Source organism: Ranitomeya variabilis, chromosome 2, assembly GCF_051348905.1.
Source record: "Ranitomeya variabilis isolate aRanVar5 chromosome 2, aRanVar5.hap1, whole genome shotgun sequence".
NCBI classification, from domain to species: domain Eukaryota; kingdom Metazoa; phylum Chordata; class Amphibia; order Anura; family Dendrobatidae; genus Ranitomeya; species Ranitomeya variabilis.
The window spans coordinates 237102230-237121313 of record NC_135233.1 but is presented as its reverse complement, the minus strand read 5'-3'; the positions used below and the strand labels follow the sequence as shown (position 1 = coordinate 237121313).

The 19084-nt window shown below is 47.4% G+C and overlaps 1 long non-coding RNA gene across 2 annotated transcripts; it reads right to left on the bottom strand.

Annotated features, from left to right (window-relative positions):
• Positions 1-7860: 7860 nt before the first annotated feature.
• Positions 7861-19059, bottom strand: LOC143809293 (uncharacterized). 2 transcript variants are annotated; one of them, XR_013222198.1, is made up of 3 exons: positions 18873-19059; positions 17168-17457; positions 7861-8095 (listed from the first exon to the last, which is right to left on the bottom strand). It is a non-coding gene; the product is annotated as an uncharacterized LOC143809293 (long non-coding RNA). The 2 variants fall into 2 exon arrangements; XR_013222197.1 differs by lacking the exon at positions 18873-19059 and having other exon boundaries at positions 17168-17771.
• Positions 19060-19084: the final 25 nt, after the last annotated feature.

Here is a 19084-nt window from a genome sequence, read left to right as displayed (position 1 = left end):
AAGCTAAATCCCAGTGGGATAAAGGACCAGGTCCCTTGGAGTGGTTTAATACCAGACTTAGTAAGCTAAAACACCAGGTCCTTCTGCCCACTTAGCTTTAGCTTGCTGTATATAACAAAGTCTAGTGGGCAACGCAGTCCAACAGAGATTCATCAATGTGATGCACTGTAATGATTCCACTAGTTCACTGTCGGACTTCCATACTGTAGTGCCCCTGTGTCACGCTGGGGGCAGTCCGGCAATCCAACCTACTACAATGTTTCCGCCAGGTTATGCGTATTGCCGGTCACTGTGCTCCTTGAGTTCACCTCAAGTGACAGTTGACAGCTCAGAGGGTACTGTGATAACCGCAGACTGTCATCTCCAGTGACCTCGCAGGTGGCGGCTTCCATGCCCCCCTTAGTGTGTGTACGCCGGATACGGGGAGGGGTCACGTTTTATGATGTCACTGTGGCTTCTGTATGTATTGGAGCAGGGGATCGTCTTGGGACCTTGATGATGATGATAAATGGGTGAAAGAGGGTGTCTGTTTTTATATTTTAATTACCGTACATGTTTTTAATGTGTTTCTTTATTTTTACTTACAGTGTTAGTAAACGGGGTGTTTCATAGACACCTCTCTATTACTAACCCTGGGCTTGATGTCAGCTGTGATTTTTGACAAATCACAGTTGTAATTATACTTACAGCCCTGGCAAAAATTAAGAGACCACTGCAAAATGTCCAGTTTGTCTGATTTTTCTCTTTCTAGGTATATTTTTGAGTAAATTGTTCTTTTATTCTATAAACGTCTGACATGTCTCAGAATTTTCAAGAAATAAATTTAGTATTTTTTTCTAACAAAGAAAAATGGTCAAAATTAAAAAAAAACTGTGCTTTCAGACCTCAAATAATGCAAAGAAAACAAGTTCATAGTCATTTAGAAACAACAGTACTAATTTTTTAACTCCGGAAGAGTTCAGAAATAGTGATGAGTGAACGTGCTCGCCACTACTCGTTACTCGCCCGAGTATCGGGGTACTCGGCGAGCAGCGAGCATTTCCGGTACTATTCGGCGGTAACTGCAGTCTCCACCCAGAAGTTTTAGCGGACTTTAGAGACCCAATCATGGTGCAGAGATTGTCTGCCAGGCCTTGAAACGCGGCAGCCATCTTTGTTGTGTCGTGCAGTGATTGGCTGGGCCGTACAGCATCATCCCAAGTATAAGAGACCTGGTGCCGCCCTGCTCGCCGCATTCTGTTCCTGTTTCAGCGAGAATAGGGAGAGCTGCTGCCGAGATAGGGTCAGAATCGTGGTTTTAGAGTGTAGGTCTGCAACTCTTACATCCACAACTCCTCAGAAACCAAAAGTCCTTTTTAGGGCTAATTTGTGGGTCCCGATATTGCAGCACTAGGTAGGCAGGGCATAGCATATCCACATCAGTGCAAGGCCTGCAGGCACTGTATGTGCGTCCATTGCTCCCACTGCATCCCTCCCAAAGCTCCATAACTGCCTGCAGCTGCAGCTTATTTACTGTCTATATATTTATTTTTCCTTCATTTTTTTCAAAAATCCCCCCCCCCCAAAAAAAAAATACACTCTGTTCTGTCAGACTGAGGCCTGTTGAAAAGTTATAGTTTGTCAGGCATACGTAGCATAGTTGTCTGTGCGACCCTTGTGCTCCCTTTTTTTTGGTGTTTTAAATTCACTGAAAAAGGCCTCATATATCTGCGTGCTCCATGTTTGGTCATTGGAGGCCGGTGTACTTATTTTTTGACTGTGTGATAGTCAAATTCTATACAGCACTATTTCGTATCAAAAAAATTCAAAGGCTACAGATTTGCCAGTGTGGTGTTTCCGTTACAGCCGTCATATATCTCTGTGCTCCAAGTTTGGGCATTGGAGGCTGGTGTACTTATTTTTTGGCTGTGTGATACTCAAATTCAATACAGCACTATTTTGCATAAATTAACTTAAAAAAAACATGAATACAGTCTGTTAGGTCAGGCTGAGGCCTGCCTGGTGTTTGGGTTTGAAAAATCATAGATTTGCAGGCATACTGATCACATATTATTTCGCTACTAATAAAGACATTTGTGTTGAGCATTTGAAATAGTGCAGTAGTCCATTTAAAATGGTTAAGGCAAGAGGCAAAGGACGGGGAAGTGGACGTGATGGTGCATCCATAGGATGAGGCCGTGGGCAAGGTGAAAGTGGGCAACAACAAAGACCCACATCTTCTCGCTCGACATTCCTGTCCCAGTTTCTAGGGTACCGCAGCACACAACTATTGAAGCCAGAGCAGTGTGTAACGGTTGTTGGTTGGATAGCGGATAATGCTTCCAGTCACTTAGCCATCACCACCACTACCTTGTCTTTCACACGGTCAAGTCTGAGTAGCCGTGAGTGAGGCCAGGATATTCCTCACCCTGATCCTCCTTCCTCCCACCATGCCGAGTGCCCTGAGACAACTGATCCCACACTTGGACACTCTGAAGAGCTGTTCAGTTTTCCATTTCAAGATTCAGAAATCTCTGCAGGTCAACTTGAAGTGGGGAAAGATGAGATCGCATGTAGAGCTGCCCAAAGCTTTGACCAGCCCCAGTCACACGAAGGCAATGGTGGGAAAGTGTCACAAGAGGTGGACCATGATGAGACCTAATTTCTAGAAAGTCAGGAGGAGGAGCAAGGTGCACATGTGGAAGACGAGGTGGTGGATGTCATAGTAAATGACCCAAGCTGGCAGGAGGACATGCGTAGCGAGGACAGCAGCACAAATGGGGAAGGAGGCATATCCCCCAACAGGCAGGAAGAAGCAGTGTGGTGGCCACAGACAGAAGGCGTGCATCCGTTCCCTGTAACACCAACATGAGTGAAGTTGCCATTCCACCTGTGAGATCTTCCCGAGTCTGGCTATTTTTTAAAGACTCTGCCGATAACCCTAAACAGGCCATTTGCAGCACCTGCCATGCCTGCTTCAGCAGGGGTAGCAAAACAACCAGCCTGACCACCAGCATGATCAGGCACATGCAAGCAAAGCACCTGACTTTGTGGGCCGAACCCCAGGCTCGAGGACCACTGCATGCTGGTCACACCACTGCTTCTTCCACTGTTTTGCATAGAAGCCAATCCCTAGTACACCGTGCATGTGAAGATGCCTCTAGCCCTGCACCTCTTGTGGCCCACAGTCAAGCAGCACCATCAGCAAGCCCGTCCACGTCCTTGACCCAGCACAGCATTCAGTTGTCTATAACCCAGTCTTTGGAACACAAGCAGAAATACCCAGCCAACACCCCACAGGCCACAGTCCTCAATTCTATTATTTCTCTTCTGCTTGTGCTAGAAATGCTGCCTTTTAGGCTTGTTGAGACGGAAGCATTCCGCAACCTGATGGGGGCGGTCATCCCAAGGTACTCGGTCCCCAGTCGCCACTATTTCTCTCGGTGTGCCGTACCGGCATTACACCAGCATGTGTCCCACAACATTACCCGTGCCCTCAACAATGCTGTTACCGGGAAAGTCCACCTAACCACGGACACGTGGACAAGTGCTTGTGGGCAGGGACGGTACATCTCAATGACGGCACACTGGGTTAACATAGTGGAAGCCGGGACCCAGTTGGACCTTGAGATGGAACACATCCTCCCCACGCTGAGGATTGCTGGCCCTATGTCAATCAGGGTTGCCCCCACAGTCTACAGCTCCTGCACCTCCTCCTCCTATTCATCCTCCATCTCTGAAATCAACACATCAGTCAGAAGCTGGAAGCACTGCAGCACTGCCTCAGCCAAGCGGCAACAGGCTGTGCTGAAGATAATCTGCATAGGTGACAAACCGCACAATGCAGAAGAGTTGTGGACAGCGCTGAAAGAGCAGTCAGATGTTTGGATGACACCGCTGAACCTACAGCCAGGCATGGTCATGTGTGACAATGGCCGAAACCTGGTGGCGGCTCTGAGGCAAGGTGAGCTCACACACGTACCTTGCTTGGCCCATGTGCTTAATCTCTTGGTTCAACGTTTTCTGAAAAGCTACCCGGAGCTGCCGGATCTGCTAGTGAAAGTACGCTGTCTGTCTGACCATTTTAGAAAGTCAGCTACAGCTTCAGCCGCCCTTGCCGTGCTTCAGCAACGTTTTCAGATTCCAGCTCACTGACTATTGTGTGATGTCCCCCATCCCCACGCGCTGGAACTCTACGCTGCATATCTTGGAAAGGAGCAGAAGAGGGCCGTTGTTGACTACCAACATTAACAAGGCCGTCGAATTTCAGGTCAGACTCCACACATAAGACCTCAGGAGTGGACATGGATGTCAGACATATATAACATCCTCCAAAACTTTGAGGACTGCACTAAGATGGTGAGTGGCGATGATGCCATAATTAGCATCACTATCCCGCTTCTCAGCATTCTGAAAAACTCTCTGCTCACAATCAAAGAGGATGCATTGCAGGCGGAGCACGAGGACATGGAGCAAGGAAACATACAGGGGGATTACACTCAGCCCAGCCTCATGTCTTCTCAACGTGGATTGGTAGGCAATCAGGAGGAGGAGGAAGAACAGGAGCTACTTTCATGTGCTATAGATGGTACTACAAACACATCTGTATTAGCTTCTGTTCAGTGGGGATGACCTGAGGACAGGGAGGAGGAGGAGGAGGACAGCATCGTCAGTCGTCCTGTTGATGAGGACACGGAAGTCTTGCCTGTTAGCAGTCTGGCAGGCATGGCTGACTTTAAGTTGCACTGCATTTCACGTGACCCTCGGATTATCAAAATTTTGGGTGACACTCATTACTGGTTGGTGACACTTCTAGACCCACGCTACAAGGAGAACTTTCAATCTCTTCTGCCTGAGGCAGAGAGGTGTACTAAAATTTTGCAGTACCACAGGGCCCTTGTAGCGGAATTACTTAGAAAATTCCCATGTGAGAACGCTGGCAGCAGACTTCAAGAGTTTGTTGTACAACCAAGGACTCCAAGCAAGAGAGAGACAGAAGTACAATCCAGCTCAGGCAGGGGAACAATGGCCAAGTTCTGGGACAGTTTTCTCAGACACTCCCATCGTGGCGGCACAGAGGCAAGGGGTGCTGTCACAAGAAGTGCAATGTTTGGGAAGATGGTGAGGGAGTACCTTGCAGATCGTGCAAACATCCTCCGGGATTCCTATGTGCCTTTGAATTATTGGGTATCCAAGCTGGACACGTGACATGAACTGGCTGTCTACACCTTGGAGGTCCTGGCCTGCCCTGCTGCTAGCGTTCTGTCAGAGAGGGTTTTTAGTGCCGCTGGTGGAATTATAACAGAAAAGCGCATCCGCCTGTCAACTGAAAATGCTGACAGGCTGACTCTTATAAAAATGAACAAGGCCTGGATTGGGAAAGACTTCTGTACACCACCAAGTGAAAACAGCAAAACATAACCTCAAATACATTCTCTCTTTTGGGGAGGCGTATTCTTATGCACCTCTTCACAACCCAACATGGGTATACGCTTACAGATTTGGTCTGTTTGTTCTTATCCTCCTCCTTATCCTAATCCTCCTCCTCCAGAACCAATATATCACCAGCGTGAACGTGGTCTGTACGGTGCATTTTGGCCAAGGATGCTCTGATGGCACTCTTTTATTTTTTTTTTAAAAGGACAACACATTGGGGAACTGGGCATGACATTACATTGGGCCTACTTCTTAACTCGGTCTCCTGCAAACTGTCATGTACCTGCCAGTAGATCACCAGGGTGAACGTGCTCTGTACTGTTATAGGCCAGTGAATTTTGGGCAAAGGGGCTGTGCTGGCAATATTTTTTTAAGTCCAAAAAGGACAACACATTGGGAAATTGGGCATGACATTACATTGGGCCTACTTCTTAACTCAGTCGCCTGTTGTGGATTCTTTTTTTGGGCTCCCTCTGGTGGTTACAAGTGGTACTGGGTGACTTTGGTGGGTTGCGGTCTCTGGTTTCCACCTGTCCATCATAGGCTGGGTGTTTCCTATTTAACCTAGCTTTCCTGTCATTCCCTTGCCGGCTATCAATGTAGTCAGAGTGTCTCTGTTTGCCTCTGCTACCTGCTCCTATAATCTGCTGGACAAGCTAAGTTCTGATTTTCTTGTTTTTTGTGTTCTGCCTTATCATGTTTTTAGTCCAGCTTGCATACATATGAGTCTTTGCTGCTGGTTGCTCTAGTGGGCTGAAATTACTCCCCATGTACCATGAGTTGGCACATGGGTCCCAGTAATTTCAGGATGGTTTTTTGAAGAAAGGGTTTTTCGCTGACCGCCTAGATCTCTTTTGTATCCTTCTGCTATCTAGCTTTAGCGGGCCTCATTTTGCTAAAACTGTTTTCATACCTGCGCATGTGCCTTCCTCTTAATTCACCGTCATTATATGTGGGGGGCTGCTATCCCTTTGGGGTATTTCTCTAGGAGGCAAGAGAGGTCTGCTTTTCATCTTCTAGGGGAAGTTAGTTCTCCGGCTGGCGCGAGACATCTAGAGTCCCCGTAGGTACGTTCCCCGGCTGCTGATAGTGTTTGTGTTAAGTTCAGGATCGCGGTCAGCTCAGGTTCCATCACCCTAGAGCTTGTCCTATTTTTGTGCTTGCCCTTTTGGTGATTCCCTGCCATTGGAATCATGACAGTCGCCTGCAATCTGTCCTGTATCTGCCAATAGATCACCAGGGTGAACGTGCTCTGTACGGTGCATTTTGGCCAAGGGGCAGGGCCGGACTGGGACTAAAATTCAGCCCTGGCATTTGAAGTCACACAGGCCCACTTGTCGCCTGGTGACTGTATAATATCTTTGTACAATTGTAGGTTACAAGAAGTGAGGGGAGTGTAACACGACTATATAACATATAATTACAGCTGTATCCAGCATTACAGCTCAGTCCCCATAGAATGTAATGCAGCACAGCCCCCATAGAATGTAATGCAGCACAGCCCCATAGAATCCTGTAATGCAGCACTGCCCCATAGAATTTAATGCAGCCCAGCCCCATAGAATCATGTAATGCAGCACTGCCCCATAGAATCATGTAATGCAGCCCAGCCCCATAGAATCATGTAATGCAGCACTGCCCCATAGAATCATGTAATGCAGCCCAGCCCCATAAAATCATGTAATGCAGCACTGCCCCATAGAATGTAATGCAGCCAGCCCCCCCTACAATCCAGTTATCACCCATTGATATGTAATAATAAAAAAACAAAGTCTACTCACCTTTCCTCTTGCCCCGCGCTGCTGCTCCTGGCTCCGGTCTCAGCAGCTGCAGTCTGCCCGCCCGGTCACACAGCAGGTGCGCGATGATATGACGTCATCGCGCACCCACAGTGTCAGCGGCAGGCAGAGCGGGGAATGATGGGAGAGGGAGCGTCAGCAGACGCTCTCTCCTCCATCATTGCATTCAACTGTACCGGTGTCTATGACGCCGGTATAGTTGAATGCGGGGCCGGGAGTGTGCCGACAACGGGGGGAGTGTGCTGACAGCGGCACACTCGAGTGGCCCACTACTGCCACCGACCCTTCTGGCATTTGCCAGAACTGCCCGATGGCCAGTCCGGCCCTGCCAAGGGGGCTGTGATGGCACTCTTAGTTTTTTTAAAAAGATCCCACATTGTGGAATTGGGCATGACATTCCATTGGCTGACTTCTTAACTTGCTCTCCTGCAATCTAAAATGTTCCTGCCACTAGATCACCAGGGTAAACATGCTCAGTACTGTTATAGGCCGTTAATATTTGGGCTAGGGGCATGCGATGGCACTAGTGTACTTTTAAAAAAGGTACTGTCGGGGTCGTCACGACAATAACCCTCATTCACCAGTCATCCCAAATTAAAGTATGAGCAGAGCATTTGGTACCGGGTAAGAATGAGTCAGACAAATAGCTGGTTCAATCTCAGTTGATGCTCGTGCGTCTACCAGTATCGGCCACGATCACAGCAACTGCGTTTATTTCCGGATACACAGTACTATATTGTGTGTTAGGAGAAGGAATGCATTGGGCGGGGTTTAAGCAGTATATGTCTAGTATTCAGTCTTTCTGATTTGTCCTGATGTCTCCTGGCGAATCCTCCTTTCTTCACATTCCTCAAGTTTCAATTTAAGAAGAAATGATACTTCTTTCCTCAGAGACAAAAAGTAGGGCAAAGGTGAATACTGGCAGCCATTTTAAATACAATTACATCTACATTAGCTAGCAGATGGGAAAAACTTATTATTTCACAGTATAAGAATACAACAGTACAAAAAGTGTATGAAGATATATCTTTTCACCTTGACAGTACCCCCTTTGGGGAATTGTTTGGCAGATCATGCACTGCATTACAAGTCTCAGAGACCCACACCACTACATTGGCCCTAATTCTTAACTGTCTCCTGCAATGTCTCTTCCTTATCTCCGACAACATGACCTGGGTGAACATGCTTTGTATTGTTATAGGCCCGTGAAGTTTGGGCATGGGTGGCTGTGATGGCAATAGTATATTTTTAAAAAAGGTACCCCCCATTGGTGAAACCACATCCTTGATAGCAAACACTTCACATTTGTGTACCTTAAAGAGCTCACTGGAAAAGCTCCTTTTTGTGTTGCCTGGTTGCGCAAATTGGACACAATACACTTCATATAAATTTGATAATGCAATGATGTTAGTTTGGCTCAGTAGTTTATTACAAATATTTCTTTGTCCACTATATTAGTTTCTCTCCTTGAGAGCGATAACTTTGGCTGCCTCAAATGTACAAATGGCGAATATACAAATGGCGATTTGTAAACAAGATTGAAATACTGTACACCGAATGCATTCAGACAATCACATTGCTGCATGTCTTGTAAAACATTTACAAATGTGACAGACAATGCTCATAATGCACCATGTTGATAATTGTTTGTTTTCTCACTTCAGAAACAGTTTGAAGCCTCTATATGTTTGCTGTTTGTCGTTGTAAAACATTAAGGTTTACTGAAACTCTGCCTGTGGTGGTTTGATCTAAATCCTTGTGGTTTTTATTTTCTAGTGGTTTATGGCCACTCGTCTGATGACTCCATGATATCTCAGTTTAATACACCCGTGAAAGCTGGTCACTTGAAGGTCTGGGTGAAACTAGAGTTACTACATAGTGTAAATCACTATATAAGACCAGAGAAACATGACTAAGACAGATACCAAAACTGGGGTACCTGTACATGTACAGTGTGCTGATACCTGCATAATTGGGGACGCCCATGCAGTGTAGGTAATCTCAAAGGGGTTCTCTGTCTTGGTGTTGCTTCTCGGATATTCCAGACGGATTATATTTAAAAGCCTCTTGGTGATGATCTAAGTAGACTGTATGAAGTTAATCTTCATATATACACGTAATCAGTATATCTATGTAATCCTTATATGTAATCATTAACTTTTGTATGTTATTGGTAACATATACAAAAATGTACGCACTCACACTATTCAATCTTAATATTCCTTGATTTTTGTAGTTTGCAATGAAATTGCTTTGTATTGCTAGGATTAGACTTTTTTAAAGCCGTATCTGAACCTTAGTGTTAAAAACATGGCAAACACAATTGCCAAATTTCCTGTAAATAATTCTGCAAAGAGGGAACCATCATACCATAAAAAATACGAGTGGATTTTCATGGGCACATCCAGTATGTGTGTTCCAAGGCCTAATGGGGTGCATATGACTATGCAGCAGGGCTGGCCTTGCCGCCAATGTGTAAAACAAAGGAGTACGGAGTACAAAATGCATATTGTGAAGTGGATTTTCATGGGCCCATCCACTATGTGGGTTCAAAGGCTTATTGGGGTGCATATGAATTGGTAGCAGGGCAGGCCTTGAATTCAATGCAACACTTTTTCAGGAGTCCCCCCTGGACATCTTATGACAGGGGTACTGTGGTGCGTCGTAATTCTTGGCAGCCCATCCACTCACAGCATAGGCTACAACAGCTTAGGAGACCCACTGTTTCATATTGGCCCTGTAAGAAGATTAATGCCGCCTGATGCCAGTAAAAATAGGCTCTGTGACTTTGAGTCCCTCCTTTATAAATGAAACAAGATGGGTCTGCTTATGTGTCACACACCACATGGCCAGTTAAATGTTACAATGACATTTCCCAGTGAATGCATTTGTAGTGGTTGAAAGCAATGTTAAAGTTGAAAAACGCTTCAAAAACGCTGCGTCTGAACTAAGCCTAAGGCTGCCGTCACACTAGCAGTATTTGGTCAGTATTTTACATCAGTATTTGTAGCCAAAACCAGGAGTGGAACAAATAGAGGAAAAGTATCATAGAAACACGTCACCACTTCTGCATTTATCACCCACTCCTGGTTTTGGCTACAAATACTGATGTAAAATACTGACCAAATACTACTAGTGTGACGGCAGCCTAAGAGGGAGAGGAAATTTTCGGCCTGGGGTTAAATATTTGGCCTTACAGGCCAGCAAAACCCATTTTGGTTTCATTTTAATGTGTTTTTTGTGGCACCAGGAAAAATGGCATGAATCTCGGAAAAAAATTATTAAGGCTGTGAACTAGGAGTGAGGAATTTTTTCAGGGGCGATCCCCATGATGTTCCTGTGTCTTTTGAGCAGTGTTTCCATCATTTTTAGACCTTAAAAGGACCCCCGGGGGAGATCGTAGTAAAAGTACTTGGGTCTCCCATAGACTTATATTGGGTTCGCTGTTCTGGCTGAGTACCCGAGTATTCCAATTTGCTCGACCCCATCACTATTCAGAAATTAATATTTTGTGTACTAACCATAATTTTTAATCACAGCTTTCATGCATCTTGGCATGCTTTCCAGCAGTGTTTCACACTGCTTCTGGCGCAAAAATGTAAGCAGTTCTTTGTTTGATGGCTTGTGACTATCCATCATCCTCTTGATTACATTCCAGAGGTTTCCAGTGGGGTTCAGGTCTGGAGAATGGGCTGCCCATGGCAGGGTTTTGATGTGGTGGTTTCTTAATTTTGGCCAGAGCTGTATATATTACCCCAGTTGCCACTGCACACATGCAATCAGGAAGAGCTGAGTCGATGCTCAAGAATTAGCGCTTCTTAGTGTATGTTTCCACGGTCAGGAAACGCTGCTTGTTTGACACTGCGCAGAGCTGCAGCGTCAAACAAGCAGCGTCCAGATGTTCCAGCATAGTGGAGGGGATTTTATGAAATCCCGTCTCCACTATGCGTGGAAACCCGCACGCGGCGGCCCTGCGACTCCGGACATGCTGCGCGTCTTTTCAGATCGCAGCATGTCCGTACACCTTGCAGGGACGCAGCGTCCCCGCAAGGCATATCACAGGGCCCTATGGGAGCGAGCGATCATCCCGGATGTGAAGAGTTAACACATCCGGCATGATCGCGTCACAGAAAGGGGGCGGGGCTTCGCCGCTGCGGCGATACCGCCGGCCATCCTGACAGTGGAAATATACCCTAATAGATGCTCCATTTCTCGTGCGGCTGAGGACTAGTCTCATTAGTGTTGGTAGGGGCCAATATCCATGGACCTTCACAGCTTTTTAATATCAGCCCTTAGCTGTTTGTTTTGCCGTAGCTGGTTATTAAAAATAGAGGGGGCCCCAATTAATTTTTTGGATGAGTCCACCCATTTTTTAATAACCAGCAAAGAAAAAGCAGACAGCTGTTCACTGATTAATAAGCTGAAAAGTTAAATCTTTATTGGGCCCTTCCCAGCATAATGAGACCAGCTCACAGTTAATGTGGTCTCGTACTTTCGCGTGGTAAAATGGGGGTAGTAAGCGGTAAAGGTGAAAAATAGAACAAAAAGGGGGTAAGCAGGACAATAGCCCTGAAAACAAATGTGGATAGTAAGATCACTTAAAATAACAGAGAATAAAAAGTAATAATAATCTTGAAAAAAGAGGCATAGGTCCAAATGTAGGAGGAGGTGTAGTAGGTGGATGAGCTTGAGGCGAATGTGGCGATGAAGGTGGAAGAGGCAGGGGATGAGGTATCCAACAGTTTTTTGGAAGATTTTTTTTTTTTTTAGGGACAGCATTTAAAAGAACATAGTATAAAATAAAAAAGAACAATGTAGATACAGTAGTCGGATGTCCTAGTGGAGGAGGAGATGTAGGTGGACATTGGAGTGTAGGTGGAAGAGGCAGGCCATTATTTTGGTGGATTTTATTTCTCTTCCTTTTTGGTAAGGCCCCAAAATAAAACAAATGGCAAATAAAATATAACAATGTCTGGGTGCAGATGGTACCTTTGTCTGGTTTGCCAAAGGCAAAGACAAGTCCTGTGGACTCCACTCCTGGTTTCTTTTAATGAAGGCGAGAGTGGCCACGTTGGCTTTGGACAGGTGGATGCGCCTATGTGTGATATCCCCTGCTCTGATAAACAAATGTTCCAACATTACACTTGCCACGGGGCATGCCGGCACTTCCAAGCCTAGGCCATGTGTCCAGTTTGGAAACCAAGAAGTTAAATGGGTAGACCCAACTTAGTACATGCAGACGTGTGGACATAGACATGTACTCTTCCACCATGTTGTTATAACACTGGCACCTGGTTGTATAGACCGTATCAGATGGTGGTGCTGGATGCTGTGTCATGCTGATGAATTTTTTTCACATTTTAGCCATATTAACCCTCCCTTCTGAGGTGGTGCCACAGCTGCGTTGGCGACTTCCTCCTCCTCTGCGTTGTGTTTCTTCTGTCAGGTGGGAATGCCGTCAGTAGTGCCTCTACCAGCATGTGCTTGTATTCACACATTTTGCCATCCCGCTCCAGTGACGGAACAAATAATGGTACTTTGTCTTTGCAGCAGGGATCCAGCAGGGTGGCCACCCAGTAATCAGTAAGGAAGATCTGGGCAACTCTGCGGTCGTTGCGCAGGCACAGCAGACTGTATTGGCTCATTCCGCCCTCTCTCTGTTGGAGTCCCTCAAGGCTCTGGCCTGGGGCCCCTACTTTTTTCCATCTATACCCTTGGCCTAGGATAACTCATAAAGTCCCATGGCTTCCAGTATCACCTGTATGCTGATGACACTCAGATCTACCTCTCTGGCCCAGATGTCACCTCTCTGCTGTCCAGAATCCCGAAGTGTCTAGCAGCCATATCCTCCTTCTTCACCTCTCGCTTCCTAAAACTCAATGTAGACAATACCGAACTCATCTTTCCTCCATCTCGCGTATCCCCCCTACCTGATCTATCTATTATGGTAAGCGGCATCACGCTCTCTCCCACACCTGAAATACGCTGCCTCGCGGTAACTCTCGACTCTGCCCTGTCCATCAAACCGCACGTCCAAACTCTTGCCACCTCCTGTCGGCTCCAACTCAAACATATTGCCATAATCCGTCCCTTCCTCTGCCCTTAATCTACTAAAATGCTTGTGCATGCCCTCATCATCTCTCGCCTCGACTACTGCAACATCCTCCTCTGTGGCCTCCCCGCTAACTCTCTTGCACCACTCCAGTCTGTCCTCAACTCTGCTGCCCGGCTAATCCACCTCTCTCCTCGCTACTCCTGTTTCTCCCCTCTGCAAATCCCTCCACTGGCTCCCAATTCCACAACGAATCCAGTTCAAACTACTAACACTGATCTACAAAGCCATCCACAACCTGTCCCCTCCCTATATCTCTGAACTAATCTCCCACTATCTTCCCTCACGTAATCTCCGATCCTCCCAAGACCTCCTACTCTCCTCCACACTTATTCCTCACACAACCGCCTCCAAGATTTCTCCCCAATATCCTTCATCCTCTCGAATTCCACGCCTCAACACGTCCGATTATCCGCCACCCTTGGATCCCTCAGATGGAACCTGAAAACTCATCTCTTCAGGAAAGCCTACAGCCTGCAATAACCATTCTGCCGCCTCACCACCACCAGAGCTACTGCACCCCCGACCTTTTGTCTCTTCCCCATTATCCCATAGAACGTAAATCTGCAAGGAAATGAAATTTCAACTCATAGCTGTCAAACAAGTTTATTACAAGATGAATAGTTAGAAATAAAAAAGAGAAATATATAAGTATGCATACATACAAATCAATAATAAAGAGTTTAAGAAATCAAAACAATGAATTAAACATTAAAGACAGATTAATAACAAAAGAAAAACACATTTTTTACCAAAGTCCACTGTGCTTTAGCTGCAAAAATTGTATTGTGGTGCTTAAAGGCAACCTGTCACCCCCAAAATCGAGGGCGAGCTAAGCCCACCAGCATCAGGGGCTTATCTACAGCATTCTGTAATGCATTCTGTAATGCTGTAGATAAGCCCCCAATGTATCCTAAAAAATGAGAAAGAGGTTATATTATACTCACCCAGGGACAGTCCCAGTCCTGTCCGATGGGCATCGCAGTCCGGAGCCTCCTATCTTCATCAGATGACGTCCTCTTCGTGTCTCAATTCAGTAGACAGCAGGATGCCATACAGAAATAAAAACGATCACAATTGTGGGTATCCCCAACGTTTCGGCATCAAATAGCCTTTCTCAAGGGGTATCAGTTTATTTGTGATGCGACCAACAAGGTGAAAGGCTCCCGCTTAATCTTTTCAACGTCCGGAACAAGGCTCCAAGTAAGGACAAAATGCTGCGGTCAGGTTTTGTCCTTGTCATTTTGTCCTTACTTGGAGCCTTGTTCCGGACGCTGAAAAGATTAAGCGGGAGCCTTTCACCTTGTTGATCGCATCACAAATAAACCGATACCCCTTGAGAAAGGCTATTTGATGCCGAAACGTTGGGGATACCCACAATTGTGATCGTTTTTCTTTTCTGTATGGCATCCCGCTGTCTACTGAATTGAGATAATAAATATACATTTACTGCTGAAGATTTATGGTGTGCCGGAGTTATCTATAATACAGGTCCTTCTCAAAAAATTAGCATATAGTGTTAAATTTCATTATTTACCATAATGTAATGATTACAATTAAACTTTCATATATTATAGATTCATTATCCACCAACTGAAATTTGTCAGGTCTTTTATTGTTTTAATACTGATGATTTTGGCCTACAACTCCTGATAACCCAAAAAACCTGTCTCAATAAATTAGCATATTTCACCCGTCCAATCAAATAAAAGTGTTTTTTAATAACAAACAAAAAAACCATCAAATAATAATGTTCAGTTATGCACTCAATACTTGGTCGGGAATCCTTTGGCAGAAATGACTGCTTCAATGCGGCGTGGCATGGAGGCAATCAGCCTGTGACACTGCTGAGATGTTATGGAGGCCCAGGATGCTTCAATAGCGGCCTTAAGCTCATCCAGAGTGTTGGGTCTTGCGTCTCTCAACTTTCTCTTCACAATATCCCACAGATTCTCTATGGGGTTCAGGTCAGGAGAGTTGGCAGGCCAATTGAGCACAGTAATACCATGGTCAGTAAACCATTTACCAGTGGTTTTGGCACTGTGAGCAGGTGCCAGGTCGTGCTGAAAAATGAAATCTTCATCTCCATAAAGCATTTCAGCCGATGGAAGCATGAAGTGCTCCAAAATCTCCTGATAGCTAGCTGCATTGACCCTGCCCTTGATGAAACACAGTGGACCAACACCAGTAGCTGACATGGCACCCCACACCATCACTGACTGTGGGTACTTGACACTGGACTTCAGGCATTTTGGCATTTCCTTCTCCCCAGTCTTCCTCCAGACTCTGGCACCTTGATTTCCGAATGACATGCAAAATTTGCTTTCATCAGAAAAAAGTACTTGGGACCACTTAGCAACAGTCCAGTGCTGCTTCTCTGGTTCAAAAGTGGCTTTACCTGGGGAATGCGGCACCTGTAGCCCATTTCCTGCACACGCCTGTGCACGGTGGCTCTGGATGTTTCCACACCAGACTCAGTCCACTGCTTCCTCAGGTTCCCCAAGGTCTGGAATCGGTCCTTCTCCACAATCTTCCTCAGGGTCCGGTCACCTCTTCTCGTTGTACAGCGTTTTCTGCCACATTGTTTCCTTCCAACAGACTTACCATTGAGGTGCCTTGATACAGCACTCTGGGAACAGCCTATTTGTTGAGAAATTTCTTTCTGGGTCTTACCCTCTTGCTTGAGGGTGTCAATGATGGCCTTCTTGACATCTGTCAGGTCGCTAGTCTTACCCATGATGGGGGTTTTGAGTAATGAACCAGGCAGGGAGTTTTTAAAAGCCTCAGGTATCTTTTGCATGTGTTTAGAGTTAATTAGTTGATTCAGAAGATTAGGGTAATAGATCATTTAGAGAACCTTTTCTTGATATGCTAATTTATTGAGACAGGTTTTTTGGGTTATCAGGAGTTGTATGCCAAAATCATCAGTATTAAAACAATAAAAGACCTGACAAATTTCAGTTGGTGGATAATGAATCTATAATATATGAAAGTTTAATTGTAATCATTACATTATGGTAAATAATGAAATTTAACACTATATGCTAATTTTTTGAGAAGGACCTGTATATTGGACTCTTTTTCTCCAGAGCACCCCTGCCTAAGTATAGTGAGCACCCTTGACTTTTGTTTTGGTCCTCTTCGTGTCTTCACGCTGCGGCTCCAGCACAAAGTACTGCAGTGTGCAGGCCCCTCTGACCTTTCCCGGCGCCTGCGCACCACAGCGTGAAGACAAGAAGAGGAAGTCATCCTATTAAGATGGGAGGCCCAGGACCGGACCGCGACTTGGATCGGACCGCCAGCGTGAGTATAATATAACCTCTTTTTCTCATCTTTTAAGATACATTGGAGGCTTAACTACAGCATTACAGAATGCTGTAGGATAAGCCCCTGACGCTGGTGGGCTTAGCTTACCATCGATTTTGGGGGTGACAGGTTCCCTTTAACAGACGGAGCCGGGGCGGGGGAGACGGAGCCGGGGCGGGGGAGACGGAGCCGGGGCGGGGGAGACGGAGCCGGGGCGGGGGAGACGGAGCCGGGGCGGGGGAGACGGAGCCGGGGCGGGGGAGACGGAGCCGGGGCGGGGGAGACGGAGCCGGGGCGGGGGAGACGGAGCCGGGGCGGGGGAGACGGAGCCGGGGCGGGGGAGACGGAGCCGGGGCGGGGGAGACGGAGCCGGGGCGGGGGAGACGGAGCCGGGGCGGGGGAGACGGAGCCGGGGCGGGGGAGACGGAGCCGGGGCGGGGGAGACGGAGCCGGGGCGGGGGAGACAAATTTAGTAATTATACTCATCTATCTGACATTATCAGACGCCCACAGTGTCATCCCTTTGGGTCCTCACATGGATTGTGGGGGCACCGCCATTCCACTTGGTGAAAAGAAGTCCAGTGATGAAATGACATCTGCAGGGAGGTCACTGCTCTGGGGGGCACAGGATGGGGAAAAGTCACAATACCTAGAATAAAACAGAAAAAAAATCATGCAGAAAACTGGATACAAGTAGTGGCTGACACCAGTGGCCACCGGGCTAATACTGACCAGCACAGAGTGCGAGGGGAGAATAAAGTCAGGGATCTGGAGACATTGTTGTAAAGCTGCTTCGCTCCCAGAGGTCATAGCTCAGTCATCAACCTGACAGCATGTGTCCCCAATAATATTAATGAGAACACATTTTATGTATATAAAAAAAAAAAAAAACAGGACCGACCCCTCACCACCAGGCAGAGATTCTCATGCTAAGTAATATCAATCCCTCAGATCTCCATCATCATTCATCCCCTCCCCTGTTCGCCCCCACACACGTAGCACTATACTTTCCTGCACCCCCCCACCGCAAGTGACATCACACACACTGACCTGCACACCACACAGACCCATGCGAGTAACATCAGCCCCATTCTCCCCAGGCAGCCCCATGCAAGCAACACCACCCCATTCTCCCCAGGCAGCCCCATGCAAGCACCCCCCCCATTCTCCCCAGGCAGCCCCATGCAAGCAACACCACCCCATTCTCCCCAGGCAGCCCCATGCAAGCAACACCACCCCATTCTCCCCAGGCAGCCCCATGCAAGCATCACCACCCCATTCTCCCCAGGCAGCCCCATGCAAGCATCACCACCCCATTCTCCCCAGGCAGCCCCATGCAAGCATCACCACCCCATTCTCCCCAGGCAGCCCCATGCAAGCAACACCACCCCATTCTCCCCAGGCAGCCCCATGCAAGCAACATCACCCCATTCTCCCCAGGCAGCCCCATGCAAGCATCATCACCCCATTCTCCCCAGGCAGCCCCATGCAAGCATCATCACCCCATTCTCCCCAGGCAGCCCCATGCAAGCATCACCACCCCATTCTCCCCAGGCAGCCCCATGCAAGCATCACCACCCCATTCTCCCCAGGCAGCCCCATGCAAGCAACATCACCCCATTCTCCCCAGGCAGCCCCATGCAAGCATCACCCCATTCTCCCCAGGCAGCCCCATGCAAGCAACACTACCCCATTCTCCCCAGGCAGCCCCATGCAAGCAACACTACCCCATTCTCCCCAAGCAGCCCCATGCAAGCAACACTACCCCATTCTCCCCAGGCAGCCCCATGCAAGCATCACCACCCCATTCTCCCCAGGCAGCCCCATGCAAGCAACATCCCATTCTCCCCAGGCAGCCCCATGCAAGCAACATCACCCCATTCTCCCCAAGCAGCCCCATGCAAGCAACATCACCCCATTCTCCCCAGGCAGCCCCATGCAAGCAACATCACCCCATTCTCCCCAGGCAGCCCCATGCAAGCAGCAACACCCCATTCTCCCCAGGCAGCCCCATGCAAGCAACATCACCCCATTCTCCCCAGGCAGCCCCATGCAAGCAACATCCCCCCATTCTCCCCAGGCAGCCCCATGCAAGCAACATCCCATTCTCCCCAGGCAGCCCCACGCAAGCATCACCACCCCATTCTCCCCAGCAGCCCCATGCAAGCAACACCCCATTCTCCCCAGCAGCCCCATGCAAGCAACACCACCCCATTCTCCCCAGGCAGACTCCCACTTACCTGATCTATGACTTTGGAGAATGACCCCCATAATACCCCAAATCTTGCACAAAAATCCTCGAAATCCAGCCATGACATCCACAGCCTCCTCCTGTCTGCTCTGCTCTATGGAGGAAGAGGCAAATCCTGCACAAAACACTCCAAAACCAAATCCTGCACGAAATCCCGCCATGACATCCACAGCTTCCTCGTGAGGCTAAATCCAAGTCGGC